Below are 20,857 nucleotides of genomic sequence, written 5' to 3' on the forward strand. Positions count from 1 at the left end.
GGAAAATGTCCAATCGGAGCGCGTTGTTGGAAATTCCGACCGTGTGTGGGCTCCATCGGACATTTTCCATCGGATTTTCCGACACACAAAGTTGGAGAGCAGGAGATAAAATTTTCCGACAACAAAATCCGTTGTCGGAAATTCCGATCGTGTGTCCGTCGGATTTGTGTACAAAGTGCCACGCATGCTCAGAATAAATAAAGAGATGAAAGCTATTGGCCACTGCCCCGTTTATAGTCCTGAAGTACATGTTTTACGTCACCGCGTTTAAAACGATCGGATTTTCCGACAACTTTGTGTGACCGTGTGTATGCAAGACAAGTTTGAGCCAACATCCGTCGGAAAAAATCCTAGGATTTTGTTGTCGGAATGTCCGAACAAAGTCCGACCGTGTGTACGGGGCATTAGTGTGGTAGGGCAGTTAGTGTTAGCTCCCTCACTGCTGGTTCACACAGGGGCAACACGACTTGCAGGCCGACTCACAGAGGCGACCTGCACACGACTTCAGCGGCGACTTGCAAAACGACTTCTATATAGAAGTCAATGCAAGTCGCCTGAAGTCGCCCCAAAAGTAGTACAGGAACCTTTTTCTAAGTCGGAGCGACTTGAGTCGCTCCTATTAGAACGGTTCCGTAGTACAGAACGGGACGCGACTTGTCAGGCGGCTAAGTCGCCTGACAAGTCGCCCCTGTGTGAACGGGGCTCAGGTCTAGGGTACCCCCCTAATAAAGTTTTAACCCCTTGATCACCCTCTGTCGCCAGTGTCACTAAGCGATCGTTTTTCTGATCGCTATATTAGTGTCACTGGTGACGCTAGTTAGGGAGGTAAATATATAGGTTCGCTGTCAGCTTTTTATAGCATCAGGGACCCCCATATACTACCTAATAAAGGTTTTAACTCCCTGATTGCCCCCTAGTTAACCCTTTCACCAGTGATCAACGTATAAGTGTTACGGGTGACGCTGGTTAGTTTATTTTTTATAGTGTCAGGGCACCCACCATTTATGACTTAAAGGTTTAGCTCCCTGATCGCCCGGCGGTGATATAAGTCAGGTTTTAGGGTCAGATAAGGTCTGCGTCGCCCCAGGCAGCATCAGGTTAGCGCCAGTACTGCTAACACCCACGTATGCACCATACACCTCCCTTAGTGGTATAGTATCTGAATGGATCAATATCTGATCCGATCAGATCTATACTAGGTTCCCAAAAATGCAGTGTTAGCGGGATCAGCCCAGATACCTGCTAGCACCTGCGTTTTGCCCAGCCCACCCAAGTGCAGTATCGATCGATCACTGTCACTTACAAAACACTAGACGCATAACTGCAGTGTTTGCAGAGTCAGGCCTGATCCCTGCGATCGCTAACAGTTTTTTGGTAGCATTTTGGTGAACTGGCAAGCACCAGCCCCAGGAAGCCTCTGGTTAGTGCCAGTAGCGCTAACACCCACGCACGCACCATACACCTCCCTTAGTGGTATAGTATTTGAACGGATCCACATCTGATCCGATCAGATTTATACTAGTGTCCCCAGCAGTTTAGGGTTCCCAAAAACGCAGTGTTAGCGCGATCAGCCCATATACCTGCTAACACCTGCGTTTTGCCCCTCCGCCCAGCCCAGCCCACCCAAGTGCAGTATCGATCGATCACTGTCACTTACAAAACACTAGACGCATAACTGCAGCGTTTGCAGAGTCAGGCCTGATCCCTGCGATCGCTAACAGTTTTTTTGGTAGCGTTTTGGTGAACTGGGAAGCACCAGCGGCCTAGTACACCCCGGTCGTAGTAAAACCAGCACTGCAGTAACACTTGGTGATGTGGCGAGTCCTATAAGTGCAGCTCAAGCTGGTGAGGTGGCAAGCACAAGTAGTGTCCCGCTGCCACCAAGAAGAAGACAAACACAGGCCCGTTGTGCCCATAATGCCCTTCCTGCTGCATTCGCCAATCCTAATTGGAAACCCACCACTTCTGCAGCGCCCGTACTTCCCCCATTCACATCCCCAACCAAATGCAGTCGGCTGCATGAGGCATTTTCTTTATGTCCTCCCGAGTACCCCTACCCAACGAACCCCCCCAAAAAAGATGTCGTGTCTGCAGCAAGCGTGCATATAGGCGTGACACCCGCTATTATTGTCCCTCCTGTCCTGACAATCCTGGTCTTTGCATTGGTGAATGTTTTGAACGCTACCATACACTAGTTGAATATTAGTGTAGGGTACAGCATTGCACAGACTAGGCACACTTTCACAGGGTCTCCCAAGATGCCATCGCATTTTGAGAGACCCGAACCTGGAACCGTTTACAGTTATAAAAGTTAGTTACAAAAAAGTGTAAAAAAAAATATATAAAATAAGAAAAACAAAAATAGTTGTTTTATTGTTCTCTCTCTATTCTGCTCTTTTTTACTGTATTCTATTCTGCAATGTTTTATTGTTATGTTTTATCATGCTTGCTTTTCAGGTATGCAATTTTTTATACTTTACTGTTTACTGTGTTTTATTGTTAACCATTTTTTTGTTTTCAGGTACACCATTCAGCTGCAGCGCGGATTTATTTATCTTGACAGCAACAGCGTTTGCTCCCCTGATATATAAAGCCGTGACTCCAGCGGAGGTGATATATACCGAAGCATGGGGGCAGCAGGGACGGAGGAGCGATTTGCTCCTAACTTTTGGGGGGGATGCCCCCATGCTTCGGCATATATAAATGGTGCATGTATGCCCATCATTAGAAGTGGGTGGATGAAGGGAGGTATTCTAATGGTGGGCATACCCACCAATCAATCTTTTTTTCGTTCAGCCCACAGGCTGCATGAAAAAAAAAAAAAAAGATTACAATATATGTAACAAGGACCAGCAACGTACTGGTATGTTGCTGGACTTTGAGTGGTTATACCAGAATGATGTCTGCAGGTTTAGGTATCATCCTGGTATCATTCTTTTCAGTCAGCGGTCGGCTTTCATGTAAAAGCAATCCTAGCAGCCCATTAGCCTCTAGACTGCTTTTACAAGCAGTGGGAGGGAATGTTTCCCCCCCCCCCCCCCCCCCCAACGTCTTCCATGTTTTTCTCTGGCTCTCCTGTTCCAACAGGGAACCTGAGAATGCAGCCGGTGATTCCGCCAGCTGACCATAGAGCTGATCAGAGACCAGAATGGCTCCAATCATCTCTATGGCCTAAGAAACCGGAAGCTACAAGCATTTCATGACTTAGATTTCGTCGGATGTAAACAGCGCCATTGGGAAATTGGGAAAGCATTTTATCACACTGATCTTGGTGTGGTCAGATGCTTTGAGGGCAGAGGAGAGATCTAGGGTCTAATAGACCCCATTTTTTTCAAAAAAAGAGTACCTGTCACTACCTATTGCTATCATAGGGGATATTTACATTCCCTGACATAACAATAAAAATGATTTAAAAAAAAAGAGAAAAAAAAAAAGAAGTCCCCCCCTCTGCTCTCGCGCAAAGGCGAACGCAAGCGTTGGTCTGGCATCAAATGGAATGCCCAGATGGCACAACCCCCCCCCCCAAATGACCCCATTTTGGAAAGTAGACACCCCAAGCTATTTGCTGAGAGGTATGGTGAGTATTTTGCAGACCTCGCTTTTTGTCACAAAGTTTTGAAAAAAGAAAAAAAAATACATTTTTCTTTTCTTTCTTCAGTTTCAAAAACAAATGAGAGCTGCAAAATACTCACCATGCCTCTCAGCAAATAACTTGGGGTGTCTACTTTCCAAAATGGGGTCATTTGGGGGGGGTTTGTGCCATCTTGGCATTTTATGGCCTTGGAAACTGTGATAGGTAGTGAAGAGTGAAATAAAAAATTTACGCCCTTAGAAATCCTGAAGGCGGTGCTTGGTTTTCGGGGCCCCGTATGCAGCTAGGCTCCCAAAAAGTCCCACAAATGTGGTATCCCCATACTCAGGAGAAGCAGCAGAATGTATTTTGGGGTGTAATTCCACATATGCCCATGGCCTGTGTGAGCAATATATCATTTAGTGACAACTTTGTGCAAAGAAAAAAAAAAAGTTTGTCATTTTCCCGTAACTTGTGGCAAAAATATACAATATTCCATGGACTCGACATGCCTCTCAGCAAATAGCTTGGGGTGTCTACTTTCCAAAATGGGGTCATTTGGGGGGGGGGGTTTGAACTGTCCTGGCATTTTATGGCCTTCAAAACTGTGATAGGTAGTGAGGAGTGAAATAAAAAATTTACGCCCTTAGAAATCCTGAAGACGGTGCTTGGTTTTCGGGGCCCTGTAGGCGGCTAGGCTCCCAAAAAGTCCCACACATGTGGTATCCCCGTACTCAGGAGAAGCAACTAAATGTATTTTGGGGTGCAATTCCTCATATGCCCATGGCCTGTGTGAGCGATATGTCATTTAGTGACAACTTTTTGTAAATTTTTTTTTTGTTGTCATTATTCAATCACTTGGGACAAAAAAAAATAATATTCAATGGGCTCAACATGCCTCTCAGCAATTTCCTTGGGGTGTCTTTCCAAAATGGGGTCATTTGGGGGGGTTTGTACTGCCCTGCCATTTTAGCACCTCAAGAAATGAGATAAGCAGTCATAAACTAAAAGCTGTGTAAATTCCAGAAAATGTACCCTAGTTTGTAGACACTATAATTTTTGCGCAAACCAATAAATAAACCCTTATTGGCATTTTTTTTTACCAAAGACATGTGGCTGAATACATTTTGAACTAAATGTATGACTAAAATTGAGTTTATTGGATTTTTTTTATAACAAAAAGTAGAAAATATTGTTTCTTTTCAAAATTTTCGGTCTTTTTCCATTTATAGCGCAAAAAATAAAAACCGCAGAGGTGATCAAATAGCATCAAAAGAAAGCTCTATTTGTGGGAATAAAAGGACGCAAATTTTGTTTGGGTACAGCATTGCATGACCGCGCAATTAGCAGTTAAAGCGACGCAGTGCCAAATTGTAAAAAGTGCTCTGGTCAGGAAGGGGGTAAATCCTTCCGGGGCTGAAGGGGTTAAAGAGCACAACATACAGGGATATGAGAAATAATTCCAGACACTGCCACATGTGCACCTACACAGGTAGGACTATTGTCTTTATTCAACCTTACCTACTATGTAACTATATGTAGCTATGTATATGGTTTACTGATTGACTGTTCCACTCCCTTGAATATGCAAATAGCTCTGTGCAAGTTGTGAGAAATACCAAGGCATTCTCGGAAATTGTGCCCTTCTGGATATACAATTCCAAATGTTTTGTTTGGTTGTTTGAATGTTTGTAAAAAAATTACAAAACTTTCTAATAAAAAATATTTGAAAAAAAAACCTTAACTGCACCCCATTGCACAATTAGGCTACTTTCACACTGAGGCACTTTTCGGGTGTTTCATCGCTAAAAATAGCGCCTGTAAAGCGCCTCAAAAGTGCTTTCACAATCGGGCGGTGCGCTTGCAGGATGGGAAAAAAAGTTCTGCAAGCAGCATCTTTGGGGTGGTTTGGGAGCAGTGTATACATCGCAATGAAATGAATGGGCAGCGCTGCCGAAGTGCCTGCAAAGCGCTTTGGCAGCGCTGCAACACGACCCCCGCCCCAGTGTGAAAGTACGCTTACAGTGTGCTGCAATGCTAAAATACATGGAAATGTACAGATATATTTCTTTGTATATTCACCGCCAATCCATTCTTAACACAATGCGTCTCGATAAACAAAAATGTTGCAGAATGTGGTGTTCTCATGTGATTTACTTATTCATTTTTCACAACATGGGGTTGGTTCATTAAAGGCAAATAGATTGTGCATTTTGCAAGACATTCAGATGGTAGGGTCAGAATTTGGCGTAAACAACATGAAAGCATGGATCCATCCTGCCTTGTATCAATGGTTCAGGCTGGTGGCGGTGTAATGTTGCGGGGATATTTTCTTTGCACACTTTGGGCCCCTTAGTACCAATTAAGCTCAAATCATCTCACCACTGGTTTCTTGAACATGACAGTGAGTTATCAATTCAGATCTTAATCCAATAGAGCACCTTTGGGATGTGGTGGAACGGGAGATTTGCATCATGGATGTGCAGCCGACAAATCTGCAGCAACTGCGTGATGCTATCGTGTTAATATAGACCAAAAACTCTGAGGAATGATTCCTTGTTGAATCTATGTCACGCATTTCTGAAGGCAAAAGGGGGTCCAACCCGGTGCTAGCAAGGTGTACCTAATAAAGTGGCCAGTGAGTGTATAGATTGACTGCATCTTCTGAATTCATGGCCTTCACCTACTGTCAGAAACCATGAAATCAGACCGAGACAGAAGTACAGTTAAATGACACTGTCGGCAGGGCAGCCATCAGAAATTGCGCACCTTTAGGCCTGGGCCCCCCCAGGCCTGACCACTGGCCATACCACCAAATTCGTTCACTCACCATCCTATACCATGTCCCCCTCCTCCTCTTCCTCCTTCGGTCTCATATCCTCATATCATGTCTTCCTCTTCTAATCTCATGTCCCCAATTCAATGTCCTCTTCCTCCTCCATTCCATGTCATCCAGTCCCATCTCCTTCTCTTTCCCATGTCCTCTTGCTCGTCTTTCGGTCCCATCTCCCCATTCCATGTCCTCGTCTTACAATCTCATCTTCCCTATCCCATGTCCTCCTCCATCCCATGTCCTTCTTCTCCTCCATTCCGTGTCCTCCTCCTCCTCCTCCATCCCGTGTCCTCCTCCTCCTCCTCCATCCCGTGTCCTCCTCCTCCTCCTCCTCCATCCCGTGTCCTCCGCCTCCTCCTCCATCCCGTGTCCTCCGCCTCCTCCTCCATCCCGTGTCCTCCGCCTCCTCCTCCATCCCGTGTCCTCCGCCTCCTCCTCCATCCCGTGTCCTCCTCCTCCATCCCGTGTCCTCCTCCTCCATTCCGTGTCCTCCTCCTCCATTCCGTGAGCTCCTCTTCCTCCTCCATCCTGTGTCAGTAGGGCGGTAAACAGTGTCAGTAGTTTTTTTTAGAATAATTTTTTAGGACCCCAGCAGCAGAAAGAAGTGATAAATCAGTAGAAAGTGATAGTAGCAAAATTAGTAAAATGCAGCCAGCTATAAGAGTCACAATCCCTCTGCTAGGCATGAGGCAATCACAGTGATGTGATCCAGACTTGATATTAGGGATTCTGTATCCTTGGTGGAATATTTGTGCAGCACTCTGTAGTGATCAAAAGAATGGATCGGGCTTGCATAGATTATAAGCATAGCAGGAAGCATAGTGAATCGAGTCTAGATGTGAGCATGAAGACCATAGACACAAAGCAATGACAGGACAGATTCTATAATTAGCAGACCCACATGAAAAGTTACTTGGGGGGGGGGGGAACATAAAAATTGTGAGATATCAAAGTAATCCAGCCACTACCTGTAAAATAAAGTTACACTTAGCATATTTGTGTACACATACAGCCACTCAGACATCCCAACCTGCAAAAACTCATTTCAGGGAGGTGGAGCATCGCGCCCGCAACCCCCCTCCCCCCCCCCCCGCGGCAAAATATTTGGGTGGTATGTGGCAGTGGACGGTGTCAGTAGTTTTTTTAATTTTTAATAATTGATTTTTTTACAATTTAATTTAACCCAAACCTGCCCCTATACCACCTATACTACCCAAACCTCCCACTGTACCACCCTATACTACCCAGACCTCCTACTATACCACCTATACTACCCAAACCTTCCACTATACCACCCTATACTCCCCAAACCTCCCACTATACCACCTATACTACCCAAACCTTCCACTATACCACCTATACTACCCAAACCTTCCACTATACCACCTATACTACCCAAACCTGACACTATACACTACTACACCCTATACTGTACCCTCCTGACCTTCCCTTTACAGTGTCCCCCAACCCCTCTGTACTGTGCCCTCCTGTCCCCTCCCCCCAATGCTGTGTACAGTCATACATAAATACAGGCCACTGATAGACTGGGAGAGGCATTTATGAGAGAGGGGCAGTGTGTACAGGGAGGGGGATAGTTTCAAAAAGGAGTGGGAGCAGTGTGTACAGGGAAAAACAGTCAGCGTATACAGAGGGTCAGTGTATATGGGGGTGGGGGCAGTGTGTAGAGAAGGCTGGACAGTGTGTACAAGGGTGAATTTAATTTGGGATAATTCCCTGGTTGTGTGTATTTTTTGTTTCTAATCACACTCAAAAGCCACACCCAATATGTAGCATTATTTAGCCACACCCTCTAATTGCCACCACGCACATAGCGTGCCACAGGTCACATCTCCCTAGTCGGGGCCCTAGTGCATTACTTTGCCCAGGGGCCCACGATGTTATTAAGGTGGCCCTGGTGGGGTGCAAGAGCCCCGATCCGCAGGGGGTGGTGTGCCAGAGCCGCGATCCACGCACGTTGGGTGCCAAAGTCGCAATCCACGGGCGTGAGCGTGCTAGAGCCGCATACCAGGGGGGGCTGCCAGAGCTGCAATCCGCAGGGGGGGGTGCCAGAGCCACGATCCGCCAGGGGGGGTGCCAGAGCCGCGGGGGGTGGTGTGTGTGCCAGAGCCACGATCCGCATGTGGGGAGGTGCCAGAGCTGCGCATGTGGGGGGGGGGTCAGAGGCGCGATCCGTGGGGGGCATGTGCAAGAGCAGCGATCCGCGGGGGGGTGCCAGAGCCACAATCTGCCCCGGGGTGTGTCAGAGCCGTGACCCGCGGGGGGGTGTGCCAGAGCTGCAATACATAGGGGGTGTGCCTGAGCCATGCTACGTGGGGGTGGGCTGCCAGAGCTGCGATCCTCGGGGGGGAGGGTGCCAGAGCCTATATGTTTGATGGGCACAATGGCTGCATCTGATGGGCACGGTGAGGCTGCAATTGATGAGGGGGTTTTAGTATTTTTCTGTTTGTTTTCGCCCCCCCCCCAAAATTTTGAGCACCAGCTGCCACTGCCTACCCCTGCTGTATACACTGACAATTGTGTGAATTGTGCACTGTCATCAGCCATGAGGACAATTCATGTATTCAAATGTTCATTGGCAAAGTGTGATCAAAGGGTGAAGTATGTGTTTATGTGATCAGCCATGGTCTGAGATTCTCCACATGTCTTACAGAGGCTGGATGAATATTTAAAACAAACTATCACACCAGCTTATATTTCATTGGTTACTTTTCAATATGGGCACACCTGGATTTTGGTATGGCGGTTGGAAATGGTGCAAAAATATATCCAGCCTCTCTGTAAGACATGTATGTCATCTAAGACCATGGCTAATCAGATAAACACAACTGTACCCCCTTTGAATCAATACACTTTGCTAATAAAGAAATGAGGGGGGGGGGGGGGTTACCAAAAGAGCGGAGGCTGTTCACTTTCCATTGTGAATGTTGGTAGGCTTGGGAACATCATCTAAATAAGGGGTCACAGGCAGCTTTATTGTTTATTTCTGCCTAAATTAATGAATGGGTTTTTCTTTTCATCAATTTTTATTAGTAATGACATAAAAAATACAGGAGTACCAGCATATTAAAACACTGATCTACAATGTAAAAAAGAAGGAATTTGAGTGCAATACAACATACGGGAACACAAACAGTAGCGACCCCAAGGCATAAGTGAAAGCTACAAAGACCAACTTAACCACATGCAGGAAACTGGGCGCCGAAACTAAGACTCGTAAGGAATAAAATATTATTTGCCACTGCTCCTGGGAGGCCAGGCAAGAGAAAACTATCAGTCCCGGGTGCAGTGGGTTGCATACGTGGGCAAATAATTAATACATTAATAATGATAATAAATCCATTATGTATTAAATTATTAGTCCGGTGTGGCTTTCATTCAGCAATTCAGGTGCGATTCAGGTGTGAATTTGACACTTAAATCGCACCTGAAGCAGACTGAAAAACACACAGGACCCTTTATTAAATCGCACTGCAACCAGCCGCATGTACAGTGTCTTGAAAAAGTATTCATACCCCTTGACATTTTCCAAAATGTTACAACCAAAAACGTAAATGTATTTTATTGGGATTTTATGTGGTAGACCAACACAAAGTGGCACATAATTGTGAAGTGGAAGGAAAATGATAAATAGTTTTCAACATTTTTTACAAATAAATATGCGAAAAGTGTGGCGTGCATTTGTATTCAGCCCCCTTTATTCTGATACCCCTAACTAAAATCTAGTGGAACCAATTGCCTTCAGAAGTCACCTAATTAGTAAATAGAGTCCATAGAGTGTGAATAGAGTGTGTATTTTAACCTCAGTATAAATACAGCTGTTCTGTGAAGCCCTCAGAGGTTTGTTAGAGAACCTTAGTGAACAAACAGCATCATGAGGGCCAAGCAACACACCAGCCAGGTTAGGGATAAAGTTGTGGAGACGTTTAAAGCGGGGTTAGGGTATAAAAAAAATCCCAAGCTTTAAACATCTCACGGAGCACTGTTCAATCCATCATCTAAAAATGGAAAGCGTATGGCACAACTGCAGACCTACCAAGACATGGCAGTCGACTTAAACTGACAGTCTGTGCAAGGAGAGCATTCAGAGAAGCAGCCAAGAGGCTCATGGTAACTCTGGAGGAGCTGCAGAGATCCACAGCTCAGGTGGGAGAATCTGTCCACAGGACAACTATTAGTCATGCACTCCACAAATCTGGCCTTTATGGAAGAGTGGCAAGAAGAAAGCCATTGGTAAAAGAAAGCCATAAGAAGGCCTGTTTGCAGTTTGTGAGAAGCCATGTGGGGGACAGAGAAAACATGTGGAAGAAGGTATTCTGGTCAGATGAGTCCAAAATGTAACTTTTTGGCCCCTAAAAGCAAAACACAATGTGTGTCGGAAAACTAACACTGCACATCACCCTTAACACACCATCTCCACCATGAAACATGGTGGTGGCAGCATCATGTTGTGGGGATGCTTTTCTTCAGCAGGGACAGGGAAGCTGGTCAAAGTTGATGGGAAGATGGATAGAGCGAAATACAGGGCAATCTTAGAAGAAAACCTGTTAGAGTGTGCAAAAGACTTAAGACTGAGGTGGAGGTTCACCTTCCAGCAGGACAACGACCCTAAACATACAGCCAGAGCTACAATGGAATGGTATAGAGATCAAAGCATATGCATGTGTTAGAATGGCCCAGTCAAAGTCTAGAACTAAATCCAATTAAGAATCTGTGGCAAGACTTGAAAATTGCTGTTCACAGATGCTCTCCATCCAATCCGACAGAGCTTGAGCTATTTTGCAAAGAATGGGCAAAAAATTCACTCTCTAGATGTGCAAAGCTGGTAGAGACATCCCCAAAAAGACTTGCAGCTGAAATTGCAGCAAAAGGTGGTTCTACAAAGTATTGACTCAGGGGGGCTGAATACAAATTCAAGATATACTTTTCACATATTTATTTGTAAAACAATTTGAAAACCATTTATCATTTTCCTTCCATTTTACAATTATGTGCCACTTTGTGTTGGTCTATCACATAAAATCCCAATAAAATACATTTACATTTGTGGTTGTAACATGACAAAATGTGGAACATTTTAAGGGGTATGAATACTTTTCAAGACATTGTAAGTGAACCGGCTCCATTGAAAGTCGTTTTGGTTTGCGTGTTATGCAAATTGGATAGAATTCAAAACTCATCCAGTTCGCATATATGTGAACCAAGTCTGAATGTTTCTGTTCTATGATTACAACTGTTTGTAGTGCAGGGTTTCAGCCCCATACTAAAATGTTATTTTTCTTATACAACCCCTGGAAAAAATTATGGAATCACCAGTCCCTGAGGATGTTCCTTCAGGTGTTTATTGTTGTAGAAAAAAAGCAGATCACAGACATGGCCAAAAACTAAAGGCATTTCAAATGGCAACTTTCTGGCTTTAAGAAACACTAAAAAGAAATCAAGAAAAATAATGCTGGATACGTGCGCAGTGAAGGCACCTAAGGACCTTATGGTCTCCGGAAAGGATGATGGCGAACCATCCTCTGAAGCCTGACCAGGATCCTCTGTCGGTCTTCATTGGCCAGTCGGTGGCGTCTAACTGGCCTGATGGTCCACGGTGGTACGACGGGGAGGATAAAACGGTTTTATCCTCCCCATCGTACCACCGTGGACCATCAGGCCAGTTAGACGCCACCGACTGGCCAATGAAGACCGACAGAGGATCCTGGTCAGGCTTCAGAGGATGGTTCGCCATCATCCTTTCCGGAGACTATAAGGTCCTTCGGTGCCTTCACTGCGCACGTATCCAGCATATAAAAGATAAGTCCCCTCTGCATAAAAAAAAAAAAAAAGAAAAAAACTCCAAAAAAGACAAAAAAACTAATAAAATTCAAATGAAGAAAACACTTAAAAATTTTAAATAGTACAAAAACCCCATAAAAATACATAATTTTCCATTTTTTTATTTACACAACTATGAAAAAGCAAAAAGTATATGGACTTTTGGTGAATTATATATTTTCTTACCATTTCTTCCCAGTGGAGGCCAAACATCTGGAAAAGAACGTCTTTGTGGTGGCAGTCAGCAGATGGGTATCATGCTGCAAAAAGATAAGTACTTCTAAGTGTCATAATGTATATGAATTTTGGTGTATTTGATGCTTTTCGCACTGATATGCAGCTTTGAAATTGTACTGAAGTAGTGCTTTTTCAAAGCCACACCAGTGTGAACCAGGGCTTAGTGTCACTTTAAAGTGCTTCTAAAGGTCAAAGGTTTTTTAGCTTCATGCATTCTGTGCATGAAGCTTAAAAACCTTCTGTAAGCAGCAGCTCCCACTAATAGCTACCTGAGCTACCTCTCGATCCAGCAATATGCACGAGAGCATCGGCTCTGGGGGACTCTCCCTCCTCATTGGCTGAGACAATCAATCACAGCCAGACAGCCAATGAGGAGAGAGAGGGGGCATGGTCAAGCCAAGGCTCTGTGTCTGAATGGACACACAGAGCAGCGTCTTGGGAGCGCACTTGCTTGGGTGCCCCCATAGCAAGCCGTTTGCTTTGGAGGCACTTGACAGCAGGGAGGGGCCAGGAGCGCCAGTTGGGGACCCGAGAAGAGGAGGATTTTTATTTTTATTCTTGGGTCGGGTGTATTCCATCATGCTGGGAGTTGGGTTTTTTTTTTTTAGAAAGTAATAAAAATATATCTCTTCTATAGCTCGTCTTCGTGGTGGCAGTCAGCAGATGGGTATCATGCTGCAAAAAGATACAGTAAGTACTTCTAAGTATTATAATGTTTATGAATTTCTGTGTATTTTATGCTTTTCGCACTGATCTGCAGCTTTGAAATTGCAATGAAGTAGTGCGTTTTCAAAGCCACACCAGTGTAAACCAGGGCTTAGTATCACTTTAAAGTGCTTCTAAAGGCTGAAGGTTTTTTAGCTTCATGCATTCTGTGCGTGAAGCTAAAAAAAACCTTCTGTCTGCAGCAGCTCCCACTAATAGTTACCTGAGCTCCCTCTTGATCCAGCAATATGCACGAGAGCATCGGCTCTGGGGGACGCTCCCTCCTCATTGGCTGAGACAGTCAATCACAGCCAGACAGTCAATGAGGAGAGAGGGGGGGCGTGGTCAAGCCAAGGTTCTGTGTCTGAATGGACACACAGAGCAGCGTCTTGGGAGCCCCCATAGCAAGCCGTTTGCTCTGAGGGCACTTGACAGCAGGGAGGGACCAGGAGCGCCAGTTGGGGACCCGAGAAGAGGAGGATTGGGGCTGCTCTGTGCAAAACCACTGCACAAAACAGGTAAGTATAACATGGTTATTTAAAAAAAACACTTCACCTCCGGAATATTTACCCCCATTATGATCAGGCCATTTTTTGTGATACGGCACTGCTTTACTTTAACTGGCTCCTGCGCGGTCGTGCGACGCTGTACCAAAAAATACTCAAAAAGTATTTCCTTTTTTTCCTACAAAGAAAGTTTTCTTTTGGTGGTATTTGATCACCTTTGCATTTTTCATTTTTTGCACTATAAATAAAAAAAGACCAACAATTTTGAAAAAAAAAACATTTTTTACTTTTTGGTATAAGACATGTCCAATAAAAAAATTGAAAACATCTAGATTTTTTATAAATTTAGGCCAATATGCATTCTGCTAATCCCAATAAGGGTATGTTGATTTGGTTTGCACAAAAGTTATAGCGTCTACAAACTATGGGATTTTTTGTTTTTTAAACCATTAAGGACTAGCCTCGTTTTGAGATTTGGGTGTTTACAAGTTTAAAACATTATATATTGTTTTTTCCTAACACCCTAGAGAATAAAATGGCTGTCATTGCAATACTTTTTTTCACACCGTATTTGCGCAGCGGTCTTACAAGCGCACTTTTTTTGGAAAAAATTCACTTTTTTGAATAAAAAAAATAAGACAAACAGTAAAGTTAGCCCAATTTTTATTATATTGTGAAAGATAATGTTACGCCAAGTAAATTGATACCCAACATGTCACGCTTCAAAATTGCACCCGCTCGTGGAATGGTGTCAAACTTTTACCCTTAATCTCCATAGGTGACGTTTAAAAAATTCTACAGGTTGCATGTTTTGAGTTACAGAGGAGGTCTAGGGCTAGAATTATTGCTCTCACTCTAGGGATTGTGGTGGTTTGACAACCGTTTTCATATGAGGGCGCTACTAACGCGTTCGATTCTGCGCGCGAGCTTGTCAGGACGGGTCGCTTTAAAAAAATTTTTTTTTCTTATTTTATTTATTTTTTCATTGTTTTTAAAAAAAAAAAAAATGGATCACTTTTATTCCTATTACAAGGAATGTAAACATCCCTTGTAATAGAAAAAAGCATTACAGGTCCTCTTAAATATGAGGTCTGGGGTCAAAAAGTCCTCAATGCAAAAGAAAAAAAAAAATTTGTCATTTGAAAAAATGACAACAAAAAAATGGCCCTTTAAGACTTATGGGCGGAGCTGACGTTATGACATCGCTTCCTCCCTCCTATGGTATGGAGGCGGGTGGGGGCCATCTTCCCCTCACTCGTCTCCATACCACAGACATGACAGGTCCTGATAGCCTCCGCCGCTACCGACGGCTCCGGTAAGCGTCGGAGGGCGCGGGAGAGCAGCTGGAGGGGGTGGCACCTCTCCCGCTGCCGATAACAGTAATCTCGCGGCGAATCCGCCGCAGAGACCACCATTATCGTAAACACGGCTTGCTCCTGAAAAGATGGATACCTCGGTTGTGGCAGCAGCTGCTGCCGTTACCGAGATATCCATCTTTAAAGTGCCGACGTATATGTACAGGAGTCGGTCAGTAAGTGGTTCAACTAGTAATGGCGGCAATCAGCGGCTTATAGCAGGACTGCGATATTGCAGCAGACGTTTGGCCGCTGACTAACACTTTTTGGGGACCAGTGACACTAATACAGTGATCAGTGCTAAAAAATATGCACTGTCACTGTACTAATGGCACTAGCTGGGAAAGGGTTAACATCAGGGGTGATGAAAGGGTTAACTGTATGTCTAGCCAATGTTTTTGTGTACTGTGGAAGGTGCTTTTACTAGGGAAAGACATGAAACCATGTCCCTGATTTTCAGAGACACAGGATCCATGCCTTTCCTCCTGACAGAACGGCGATCTGCCTTGTTTACTTCTGTACTGAACGATCAGCGGACATCGAGTCTGCGGTACCCGCGGATCAGCTCCCGCTGTGTATAATCATAGCAGGAGTGAGCTGCCGAGGTGCCGCAGTAAAACTGCTATAGGGCGAATCTTAAGCGGTTAATATCACTTTAGCATCTTGAAAAAAAGGAGCATGATTTACCATCTATAAGGGGAGAAGGAAGCCAGATTTTTTTTAAAACACATGCAAAAAAGAGAAAGGCATGCAATTGGTGATCTTTACATTTTCATTGCTTAGGATTTGTTCACACCAAGTCCGTTTAGCTGCATTTTACAGCACAACACTGCACATGCACGGTGTGAACATGGCACATAGAAAACAATTGTTTCCCATGTGCCCTGTTCACACCATACATGCATAGTTGTGCGGTAAAATGCAACTCAACTGACATGGTGTGAATAAGCCCTTATTTAGTATTACTGCACAGGACGGTGCTCTTGTGAAACCCCTTGGGTATACTGTAATGACCGTTCACTGCCACCACTGGAAAAATCAGTATGTGCAACTTTCTTAAAGCGGAACTAAAGTTCCATTGCCACAATCAGTGAGCAGGCAGGCTTCTTTTTGCAGAAAAGACATGCAATGTCTCTTGTAATAAAATACACCTACCTGCCTGCTCGCTATCTTCTCTGGCGATGTAAACTGAGCTGCAAATGCGCATCTCAGCTTACATTGCTGACACGGTCATTGTATGCTGGCTGGGATGATGGCCTCCTGCACATGAAAAGACGGCTGAAGACCCTTACCCAGGGGATGATGCCACTGAGGGATGGGACCATTGAAACAAAGGTAAGATTAGCTGTTTTAAGTAAGGAAAACAGGAAAATAAAAAAAATTAAAAACCCACACGGCTTTGTGATTTTTATTCTTGGGTCTCGCATATGCCATCATGTTGGGGGGGGGTTTTGAAAGTAATAAAAATAGATCTCTTCTATAGCTCGTTGGGTGTTTCATTCAGTTATTTAAAGTGGTTGTAAAGGCTGAAGTTTTTTACCTTCATGCATTTTATGCAAGCAGGTAAAAAAACCTTCTCTGTGCGGCTCCCCACACAGCCCCTCTCTTATATTAACCTGAGCCCACTCTTGATCCAACAATGTGCATGGGAGCCTTGGTTGTCCCCGGTCTCTCTCTCTCCTCATTGGCTGAGACACAGCAGCCCGTGAGCCAATGAGGAGAGAGTGAGGGCGGCTCTATGTATCGTATGAATGGATGGAGGGCACAGCGAAGCACCCGACACTTTTTGCTTACATGGGTAGGACTTCAAAGATTTTTCTCTAAGTTAGCCCTTAGCCCTAGCACCCCATGTCTTTTCAAACTTTTTTAGGTATTTCCGACTCATATATGCAAGTTTGTATAATGGTAAAATCGAATGAACCATGGATCTCTACTGCGAGACCGTGGGAGGGTTTACTTCCATTTGATCAAAATATCTATTCTCGCATAAAACGCTGCCTAAACCCCTGTTTTTAACGCAAACTGTTAGACAGGATAATTTGGTTGGTAGCAGACTGGTTGGGGAGATGAGCTGGGAATTTTCTTTGGTTTTGTTTTGCATGCATTGCCCTTCCATGTGCTCCATGTGTAGGCCATTTATAGGTGAGGGCAGGGGCCATTTGTTTGTTTCTCCTGTGGATCACAAGAGTACAGTTCACACTGCACTCCTGTGACCCATTTTCAGCCGACAGCGGGCTAAGGCCCACTGTAGGTTCACATCACTCAACAGGTCCCAGCTGGAGAAAAAAAAAAATCACTATTTTAAAGTCGTGATCCACCAAGATTCCTGGATTGGCAGCTGGATCAGGCTCTCAGTGCACCACTGAGAGCCTGAGCCAGCCGCTCCCACCCTTCCACAGGCCAGCGCTTCAGTAAGTGCTGGAGGGGCAGTGTAGAGAGCTGCGACTGACAGTCAGCCCAGTGGTGTTTGATCACTTAGTTCGCAGTTTTAGAAGGGGCGGGGGACAGATGAAGCATTGGATCGATGTTGCATTTACCTAGGTAAGTACGATTTAAAAAGACAAAACCCATACTTCTCTTTTAATGAATCCTTAAAGTTTTTGTAAAGATAAAAATGTTATAAAAAAACAAAAAAACAAAACAAACATGTCATACCTGCTCTGTGCAGTGGTTTTGCACAGAGAGGACCCCATCTTCCTCTTCTCGGGTCCATCGCCAGTGCTCTGGGCCACTCCCCTTTGCAGAGTTCCCCCATAGCAAGCCGCTTGCTGTGGGGTCAGTCATGCTCTGTGTCCATAAGATACAGAACGCGCAGCTCAGCCCTGCCTCACTGGCTGTGATTCACAGCAGTGGGAGCCAATGGCTCTATCTCAGCCAATCAGGAGGTAGAGACCCAGGAGAGCCTCGGTCTTGTGCACATCACTGGATCAGGATCGGGCTCAGGCAAATATTGGGGGGACTGAGGGGGGAATTGCACACTGAAGTTTTTTTACCTTCATGCATTGAATGCATGAAGGTAAAAAAAATTCAGCCTTTACAACCACTTTAACATTGGAACATTTTTAAAACCTGTTGATAAACAAAAAAATACGGCACTCACATCAAGGACAATGCAGGCCAAACAGGGGACAGCTTTTTAACTTTGGTTTTCTCAATGTATCTTTTCATTTTATCCTTCATTGCTTGTAACTCGTGTGCAATTCGTACCCTACTTACTAACTAAACATATACATCATAAATGCGAATGAATGCAATAGAATAAGCAACCACTAGGTATCCCCAGCAGGTTGCTAACGATAATGTGACAGTGCAAAAATTGTAAATACCAATTACAGGTAGTGACCACCGCATCTCTCCAGTGTGTGACAATATACTTCTGTTAACTTTATAAACTTATAGTGCAATGTCTAAAAGTAAATGATAGTAAGTGAACAAAGTCCATTCAATTCCCATCAAACGATATCCAAAAGTGCATGTGATGCTATGTATCCAACAATAGTGACTAGGATCTTCCTCCACCAACACCAACCACATAGCCTACTCACCGGATTTATATGACCCCCATGACAGAAGTCATATACAGCAGGTTAATACAGACAGACTCCCGAAGTTCGTCTCACCGATTTGGCAAAAAGAATCTCCAGTCGCAGATTTGGTCAAGCCCTCCGTTTCCCAGGCATCAGTAAAGGAAAAGGAGACAATCTTCCAATCTATGGGAGTCTGTCTGTATTAACCTGCTGTATATGATTTCTGTCATGGGGGTCATATAAATCCGGTGAGTAGGCTATGTGGATGGTGTTGGTGGAGGAAGATCCTAGTCCCTTTTGGATACATGGAATCACATGCACTTTTGGATATCGTTTTATGGGAATTGAATGGACTTTGTTCACTTATTATCATTTACTTTTGGACAACGCACTATAAGTTTATTATAATAAAATTATAGTTTACAGAACTATATTGTCACACACTGGAGATCCGGTGGTCACTACATGTAATCGGTATTTACAATTTTTGCACTGTCACTTTATTGTTGGCAACCTGCTGGGGACACCTAGTGGTTGCTTAATCTATTGCATTCATTTGCATTTATGATGTATATGTTTAGTTAGTAAGTAGGGTGTGCGGTTCACTATTATTTTCATTTTTTTTAACTTAACTTTTTTTTTTCCATTACATAGGAGATAGTCCCCTATGTGATGATTTTTTTTTTTTTTTGGGTGACAGGTTCTCTGTAATGAGACATTTGGGATTCTAAAAGACCCTGCATGTCTTCTCTGTGCTCCATTGAATGTAATGCAATGCACATCGCACTGCATTACATTCTTTCCAGGCCTTAATGGCTGGGGGAACTGTTGACGGGAACCCGGAAGTGATGTCATATGTCACTTTTGGGTCAACAACTAGAAGGGAAGGAGAGCAGCGGACATTTTTCCACTCTCCCCCCTCCCCCTCTACCTGGCAGCACGCGTTATGCTGTTCCCAGGGCTGCAGATGGGCAAGCAGAGCCCGGGTGGGGGATGCGCGCGGAGCATTCAGGCAGCAGCCCAGGCACCAGGACCAAATTTCTTGGCGCCATGGTGATCTGGGGTTTGTCTCGTCTTGCAAGAAAATTTATTTTTTCCAAAAAAACTACGTTTGAAAAAACGATGCGCAAATACCGTGTGAAAAATTGCAACGATCGACACTGTATTCCCTAGGGTCTCTGCTAAAAAAAATATATAGTGTTTGGGGTAATAAGTAATTTTCTAGCAAAAAATACTGATTTAACCACTTGCCTACTGGGCACTTTCACCCCCTTCCTGCCCAAACCAATGTTCAGCTTTCAGCGCTGTCGCACTTTGAATGATAATTGTGCGGTCATGCAACACTGTATCCAAATGACATTTTTATAATTTTTTCCACACAAACAAAAAAAAGACAGAAAATTTGGAAAAAAAATTTTGCAAACAGGTAATTTTTCTTCTTCGCTGATGTGCACTGATGAGGCTGCACTGATATGCTGCATGGATAGGCACTGATGAGGTGGCACTGGTGGGCATTGATGAGGCTGCACTGATAGGTGGAACTGATGGGCACTGGTAGGCAACACTGCTAAGCGACACTGATGATGAGGCACTGACTGGCAGCACTGATGGGCACTGATAGGTGGCACTGGTGGGCACTGTGTAGCAGTGCTGATGGGCATGGATAGGTGGCACTGGTGGGCACCGATTAGCAGCACTGGTCGGCAATGTTGGGGCCGATGTCCCTTTAACCGAAGCCAGTTAACGGCTTTCCTCTTTTGATAACCGGCTTCTGTTTACATTGTGTGATCTGCTGTCACTGGCTGGCAGCTGATCGTGTGGTAAAGGATTGCTGTGATTGGCGTTTTACCTCGATCTGTGACGAGCCGAGTCTGAAGCTGGGCAGCACAAGCACAGGACGACATCCATGTCCTCCCGGCATTGTAAGCCCGCCCTGTAGCCATCTTTCAGCCATTGCGCGGGCGGGAAGGGGTTAAACTTGAAAACAGAAAGTGCCAGAAAGGCCTGGTCAGCAAGTGGATATAGAGTATTACATGAGGGGGTAGAGATGTAATGCAGGTCATATATCTTATATGGGACACATTAAACCCAGTGGTAGCCAGTGCATCTACATACAGGGACGCCGGATGCATGGATTCCAGTGGAGGGGGTGTTTTTTTGAAGCATGTGCTTAGAGCCAGAGGCTCTAATAGGCTTAAAAAAAAGGGTGGAAACTGGGCGCAGACCACTGCACCCGAAGCCCACCCAGTTGTGTGACGATAGCGAATAAATATAAGTTATCGCCA

Source organism: Aquarana catesbeiana, linkage group LG02 (genome assembly GCF_042186555.1).
Source record: "Aquarana catesbeiana isolate 2022-GZ linkage group LG02, ASM4218655v1, whole genome shotgun sequence".
Taxonomy (NCBI): Eukaryota; Metazoa; Chordata; class Amphibia; order Anura; family Ranidae; genus Aquarana; species Aquarana catesbeiana.